Here is a 6,000-nt window from a genome sequence, read left to right on the forward strand (position 1 = left end):
TATTAAGAGCTACGATAAAGTTACCCAGGAGACGTAAAAGCTTGCAGCACCAGGTATTTCCAGGAGGTCTCACATTCAAGTACTGACCAGGTCCTGCCCCGTTTAGCTTCCGAGATCTGACGAGATCGGGCGCATTCAGGACGGTGTGGCCGCAAGCCGAGAGGCCTGGCTGCATTATGTCTCTTAAAGGTTGGCGGGTATTGACGGAACTTCCAGCAAAAAAAAAAAAAAAAAAGAAAAATGGATGGAAAAATATCAGTGCAGCAAAGGGTGTTGACAGTAGCTGGGTACGTGTACAATACTTCAATTATATCTCCTCCAGACAGATAGAGAGTATTAAGAGCTACGATAAAGTTACCCAGGAGACGTAAAAGCTTGCAGCACCAGGTATTTCCAGGAAGTCTCACATTCATGTACCGACCAGGTCCTGCCCCGTTTAGCTTCCAAGATCTGACGAGATCGGGCGAGTTCAGGATGGTGTGGCCGCAAGCCGAGACGCCTGGCTGCATGATGTCTCTTAAAGGTTGGCGGGTATTGACAGAACTTCAAGCAAAAAAAAAAAAAAAAAAAAAATGGATGGAAAAATATCAGTGCAGCAAAGGGTGTTGACAGTAGCTAGGTACGTGTACAATACTTCAATTATATCTCCTCCGGACAGATAGAGAGTATTAAGAGCTATGATGAAGTTACCCAGGAGACGTAAAAAGCTTGCAGCACCTGGTATTTCTAGGAGGTCTCCCATCCAAGTACTGACCAGGCCCTGCCCCGTTTAGCTTCCGAGATCTGACGAGATCGGGAGCGTTGAGGATGGTGTGGCCGCAAGCCAAGATGCCTGGCTGCATGATGTCTCTTAAAGGCTGGCGGGTATTGACGGAACTGCCAGCAAAAAAAAAAAAGAAAAATAGAGGGAAAAATACCAGTGCAGCAAAGGGTGTTGAAAGTAGCCGGGTACGTGTACAATTCTTCAATTATATCTTCTCCAGACAGAAAGAGAGTATTAAGAGCTACGATGAAGTTACCCAGGAGACGTAAAAAGCTGGCAGCACCTGGTATTTCCAGGAGGTCTCACATTTAAGTACTGACCAGGCCCTGCACCGTTTAGCTTCCGAGATCTGACGAGATCGGGCGCGTCCAGGACGGTGTGGCCGCAAGCCGAAAGCCCTGGCTGCATGATGTCTCTTAAAGGCTGGCGGGTATTGACGGAACTGCCAGCAAAAAAAAAAAAAAAAAAAAAAAAAAAAAAGAAAAATGGATGGAAAAATATCAGTGCAGCAAAGGATGTTGACAGTAGCTGGGTAAGTGTACAATACTTCAATTATATCTCCTCCAGACAGATAGAGAGTATTAAGAGCTACGATAAAGTTACCCAGGAGACGTAAAAGCTTGCAGCACCAGGTATTTCCAGGAGGTCTCACATTCATGTACTGACCAGGTCCTGCCCCGTTTAGCTTCCGAGATCTGACGAGATCGGGCACGTTCAGGATGGTGTGGCCGCAAGCCGAGATGCCTGGCTGCATGATGTCTCTTAAAGGCTGGCGGGTATTGACGGAACTTCCAGCAAAAAAAAAAAAAAAAAATGGATGGAAAAATATCAGTGCAGCAAAGGGTGTTGACAGTAGCTGGGTACGTGTACAATACTTCAAATAAATCTCCTCCAGACAGATAGAGAGTATTAAGAGCTACGATAAAGTTACCCAGGAGACGTAAAAGCTTTCAGCACGAGGTATTTCCAGGAGGTCTCACATTCATGTACTGACCAGGTCCTGCCCCGTTTAGCTTCCGAGATCTGACGAGATCGGGCGCGTTCAGGATGGTGTGGCTGCAAGCCAAGATGCCTGGCTGCATGATGTCTCTTAAAGGCTGGCGGGTATTGACGGAACTGCCAGCCAAAAAAAAAAAGAAAAATAGAGGGAAAAATACCAGTGCAGCAAAGGGTGTTGAAAGTAGCCGGGTACGTGTACAATTCTTCAATTATATCTTCTCCAGACAGAAAGAGAGTATTAAGAGCTACGATGAAGTTCCCCAGGAGACGTAAAAAGCTGGCAGCACCTGGTATTTCCAGAAGGTCTCCCATCCAAGTACTGACCAGGCCCTGCCCCATTTAGTTTCCGAGATCTTCCGAGATCGGGCGCGTTCAGGACTGTGTGTCCGCAAACCGAGAGGCCTGGTTGCATGATGTCTCTTAAAGGCTGGCGGGTATTGACGGAACGTCCAGCAAAAAAAAAAAAAAAAAAAAAAAATGGATGGAAAAATATCAGTGCAGCAAAGGATGTTGACAGTAGCTGGGTACGTGTACAATACTTCAATTATATCTCCTCCAGACAGATAGAGAGTATTAAGAGCTACGATAAAGTTACCCAGGAGACGTAAAAGCTTTCAGCACCAGGTATTTCCAGGAGGTCTCACATTCATGTACTGACCAGGTCCTGCCCCGTTTAGCTTCCGAGATCTGACGAGATCGGGCGCGTTCAGGATGGTGTGGCCGCAAGCCGAGATGCCTGGCTGCATGATGTCTCTTAAAGGCTGGCGGGTATTGTCGGAACTGCCAGCAAAAAAAAAAAAAAGAAAAATAGAGGGAAATATACCAGTGCAGCAAAGGGTGTTGAAAGTAGCCTAGTACGTGTACAATTCTTCAATTATATCTCCTGGAGACAGAAAGAGAGTATTAAGAGCTACGATGAAGTTACCCAGGAGACGTAAAAGGCTTGCAGCACCTGGTATTTCTAGGAGGTCTCCCATCCAAGTACTGACCAGGCCCTGCCCCGTTTAGCTTCCGAGATCTGACGAGATCGGGCGCATTCAGGACGGTGTGGCCACAAGCCGAAAGGCCTGGCTGCATGATGTCTTTTTAAGGCTGGCGGGTATTGACGGAACTTCCAGCAAAAAAAAAAAGAAAAAAGAAAAATGGAGGGAAAAATATCAGTGCAGCAAAGGCTGTTGAAAGTAGCCGGGTACGTGTACAATACTTCAATTATATCTCCTCCAGACAGATAGAGAGTATTAAGAGCTACGATGAAGTTTCCCAGGAGACGTAAAAAGCTTGCAGCACCTGGTATTTCCAGGAGGTCTCCCATCCAAGTACTGACCAGGCCCTGCCCCGTTTGGCTTCCGAGATCTGACGAGATCGGGCGTGTTCAGGACGGTGTGGCCGCAAGCCAAGAGGCCGGGCTGCATGATGTCTCTTAAAGGCTAGCGGGTATTGACGGAACTTCCAGCAAAAAATTAAAAATAAATAAATAGAAAAATGGAGGGAAAAATATCAGTGCAGGACAGGGTGTTGAAAGTAGCCGGGTACATGTACAATTCTTCAATTATATCTCCTCCAGACTGAATGAGAGTATTAAGAGCTACTCTGAAGTTACCCAGGAGATGTAAAAAGCTTTCAGCACCTGGTATTTCCAGGAGGTCACCCATCCAATTACTGACCAGGCTCTGCCTAGTTTCTCTTCCGAGATCTGACGAGATCTTGCGTCTTCAGGACGGTGTGGCCTCAAGCCAAGAGGCCTGGCTGCATGATGTGTCTTAAAGGCTGGAGGGTATTGATGGAACTTCCAGCAAAAAACAAAAGAAAAAAGAAAAATGGAGGGAAAAATATCAGTGCAGCAAATGGTGTTGACAGTAGCTGGGTACGTGTACAATTCTTCAATTATATCTCCTCCAGACAGATAGAGAGTATTAAGAGCTACGATAAAGTTACCCAGGAGACGTAAAAGCTTGCAGCACCAGGTATTTCCAGGAGGTCTCACATTCAAGTACTGACCAGGTCCTGCCCCGTTTAGCTTCCGAGATCTGACGAGATCGGGCGCATTCAGGACGGTGTGGCCGCAAGCCGAGAGGCCTGGCTGCATTATGTCTCTTAAAGGTTGGCGGGTATTGACGGAACTTCCAGCAAAAAAAAAAAAAAAAAAGAAAAATGGATGGAAAAATATCAGTGCAGCAAAGGGTGTTGACAGTAGCTGGGTACGTGTACAATACTTCAATTATATCTCCTCCAGACAGATAGAGAGTATTAAGAGCTACGATAAAGTTACCCAGGAGACGTAAAAGCTTGCAGCACCAGGTATTTCCAGGAAGTCTCACATTCATGTACCGACCAGGTCCTGCCCCGTTTAGCTTCCAAGATCTGACGAGATCGGGCGAGTTCAGGATGGTGTGGCCGCAAGCCGAGACGCCTGGCTGCATGATGTCTCTTAAAGGTTGGCGGGTATTGACAGAACTTCAAGCAAAAAAAAAAAAAAAAAAAAAATGGATGGAAAAATATCAGTGCAGCAAAGGGTGTTGACAGTAGCTAGGTACGTGTACAATACTTCAATTATATCTCCTCCGGACAGATAGAGAGTATTAAGAGCTATGATGAAGTTACCCAGGAGACGTAAAAAGCTTGCAGCACCTGGTATTTCTAGGAGGTCTCCCATCCAAGTACTGACCAGGCCCTGCCCCGTTTAGCTTCCGAGATCTGACGAGATCGGGAGCGTTGAGGATGGTGTGGCCGCAAGCCAAGATGCCTGGCTGCATGATGTCTCTTAAAGGCTGGCGGGTATTGACGGAACTGCCAGCAAAAAAAAAAAAGAAAAATAGAGGGAAAAATACCAGTGCAGCAAAGGGTGTTGAAAGTAGCCGGGTACGTGTACAATTCTTCAATTATATCTTCTCCAGACAGAAAGAGAGTATTAAGAGCTACGATGAAGTTACCCAGGAGACGTAAAAAGCTGGCAGCACCTGGTATTTCCAGGAGGTCTCACATTTAAGTACTGACCAGGCCCTGCACCGTTTAGCTTCCGAGATCTGACGAGATCGGGCGCGTTCAGGACGGTGTGGCCGCAAGCCGAAAGCCCTGGCTGCATGATGTCTCTTAAAGGCTGGCGGGTATTGACGGAACTGCCAGCAAAAAAAAAAAAAAAAAAAAAAAAAAAAAAGAAAAATGGATGGAAAAATATCAGTGCAGCAAAGGATGTTGACAGTAGCTGGGTAAGTGTACAATACTTCAATTATATCTCCTCCAGACAGATAGAGAGTATTAAGAGCTACGATAAAGTTACCCAGGAGACGTAAAAGCTTGCAGCACCAGGTATTTCCAGGAGGTCTCACATTCATGTACTGACCAGGTCCTGCCCCGTTTAGCTTCCGAGATCTGACGAGATCGGGCACGTTCAGGATGGTGTGGCCGCAAGCCAAGATGCCTGGCTGCATGATGTCTCTTAAAGGCTGGCGGGTATTGACGGAACTGCCAGCAAAAAAAAAAAAGAAAAATAGAGGGAAATATACCAGTGCAGCAAAGGGTGTTGAAAGTAGCCTAGTACGTGTACAATTCTTCAATTATATCTCCTGGAGACAGAAAGAGAGTATTAAGAGCTACGATGAAGTTACCCAGGAGACGTAAAAGGCTTGCAGCACCTGGTATTTCTAGGAGGTCTCCCATCCAAGTACTGACCAGGCCCTGCCCCGTTTAGCTTCCGAGATCTGACGAGATCGGGCGCATTCAGGACGGTGTGGCCGCAAGCCGAGAGGCCTGGCTGCATTATGTCTCTTAAAGGTTGGCGGGTATTGACGGAACTTCCAGCAGAAAAAAAAAAAAAAAAGAAAAATGGATGGAAAAATATCAGTGCAGCAAAGGATGTTGACAGTAGCTGGGTACGTGTACAATACTTCAATTATATCTCCTCCAGACAGATAGAGAGTATTAAGAGCTACGATAAAGTTACCCAGGAGACGTAAAAGCTTGCAGCACCAGGTATTTCCAGGAGGTCTCATATTCATGTACTGACCAGGTCCTGCCCCGTTTAGCTTCCGAGATCTGACGAGATCGGGCACGTTCAGGATGGTGTGGCCGCAAGCCGAGATGCCTGGCTGCATGATGTCTCTTAAAGGTTGGCGGGTATTGACAGAACTTCAAGCAAAAAAAATAAAAAATAAAAAAAAAAAAATGGATGGAAAAATATCAGTGCAGCAAAGGGTGTTGACAGTAGCTGGGTACGTGTACAATACTTAAATTATATCTCC

General features: G+C 46.2%; 5 non-coding genes and 12 pseudogenes across 5 annotated transcripts; all 17 read right to left on the reverse strand.

Annotated features, from left to right (window-relative positions):
- Positions 1-38: 38 nt before the first annotated feature.
- LOC136722941 (uncharacterized) lies at positions 39-157 on the reverse strand (annotated as a pseudogene).
- Positions 158-372: 215 nt separating this feature from the next.
- On the reverse strand, positions 373-491 carry LOC136722898 (uncharacterized; annotated as a pseudogene).
- A 214-nt stretch (positions 492-705) lies between these two features.
- LOC136722927 (5S ribosomal RNA) lies at positions 706-824 on the reverse strand. Its single transcript, XR_010806553.1, has one exon. It is a non-coding gene; the product is annotated as a 5S ribosomal RNA (ribosomal RNA).
- A 210-nt stretch (positions 825-1,034) lies between these two features.
- On the reverse strand, positions 1,035-1,153 carry LOC136722875 (uncharacterized; annotated as a pseudogene).
- Positions 1,154-1,380: 227 nt separating this feature from the next.
- LOC136722959 (uncharacterized) lies at positions 1,381-1,499 on the reverse strand (annotated as a pseudogene).
- A 209-nt stretch (positions 1,500-1,708) lies between these two features.
- LOC136722901 (uncharacterized) lies at positions 1,709-1,827 on the reverse strand (annotated as a pseudogene).
- A 210-nt stretch (positions 1,828-2,037) lies between these two features.
- Positions 2,038-2,156, reverse strand: LOC136722906 (uncharacterized; annotated as a pseudogene).
- Positions 2,157-2,371: 215 nt separating this feature from the next.
- On the reverse strand, positions 2,372-2,490 carry LOC136722891 (uncharacterized; annotated as a pseudogene).
- Positions 2,491-2,702: 212 nt separating this feature from the next.
- LOC136722911 (5S ribosomal RNA) lies at positions 2,703-2,821 on the reverse strand. The gene has a single exon (XR_010806538.1). It is a non-coding gene; the product is annotated as a 5S ribosomal RNA (ribosomal RNA).
- A 216-nt stretch (positions 2,822-3,037) lies between these two features.
- Positions 3,038-3,156, reverse strand: LOC136722890 (5S ribosomal RNA). The gene has a single exon (XR_010806536.1). It is a non-coding gene; the product is annotated as a 5S ribosomal RNA (ribosomal RNA).
- Positions 3,157-3,711: 555 nt separating this feature from the next.
- LOC136722942 (uncharacterized) lies at positions 3,712-3,830 on the reverse strand (annotated as a pseudogene).
- A 215-nt stretch (positions 3,831-4,045) lies between these two features.
- LOC136722900 (uncharacterized) lies at positions 4,046-4,164 on the reverse strand (annotated as a pseudogene).
- A 214-nt stretch (positions 4,165-4,378) lies between these two features.
- On the reverse strand, positions 4,379-4,497 carry LOC136722928 (5S ribosomal RNA). The gene has a single exon (XR_010806554.1). It is a non-coding gene; the product is annotated as a 5S ribosomal RNA (ribosomal RNA).
- A 210-nt stretch (positions 4,498-4,707) lies between these two features.
- LOC136722874 (uncharacterized) lies at positions 4,708-4,826 on the reverse strand (annotated as a pseudogene).
- Positions 4,827-5,053: 227 nt separating this feature from the next.
- Positions 5,054-5,172, reverse strand: LOC136722961 (uncharacterized; annotated as a pseudogene).
- Positions 5,173-5,382: 210 nt separating this feature from the next.
- LOC136722936 (5S ribosomal RNA) lies at positions 5,383-5,501 on the reverse strand. Its single transcript, XR_010806560.1, has one exon. It is a non-coding gene; the product is annotated as a 5S ribosomal RNA (ribosomal RNA).
- Positions 5,502-5,716: 215 nt separating this feature from the next.
- LOC136722887 (uncharacterized) lies at positions 5,717-5,835 on the reverse strand (annotated as a pseudogene).
- Between the last annotated feature and the right edge of the window lie 165 nt (positions 5,836-6,000).

This window comes from Amia ocellicauda, unplaced genomic scaffold (genome assembly GCF_036373705.1).
Source record: "Amia ocellicauda isolate fAmiCal2 unplaced genomic scaffold, fAmiCal2.hap1 HAP1_SCAFFOLD_147, whole genome shotgun sequence".
Classification (NCBI taxonomy): domain Eukaryota; kingdom Metazoa; phylum Chordata; class Actinopteri; order Amiiformes; family Amiidae; genus Amia; species Amia ocellicauda.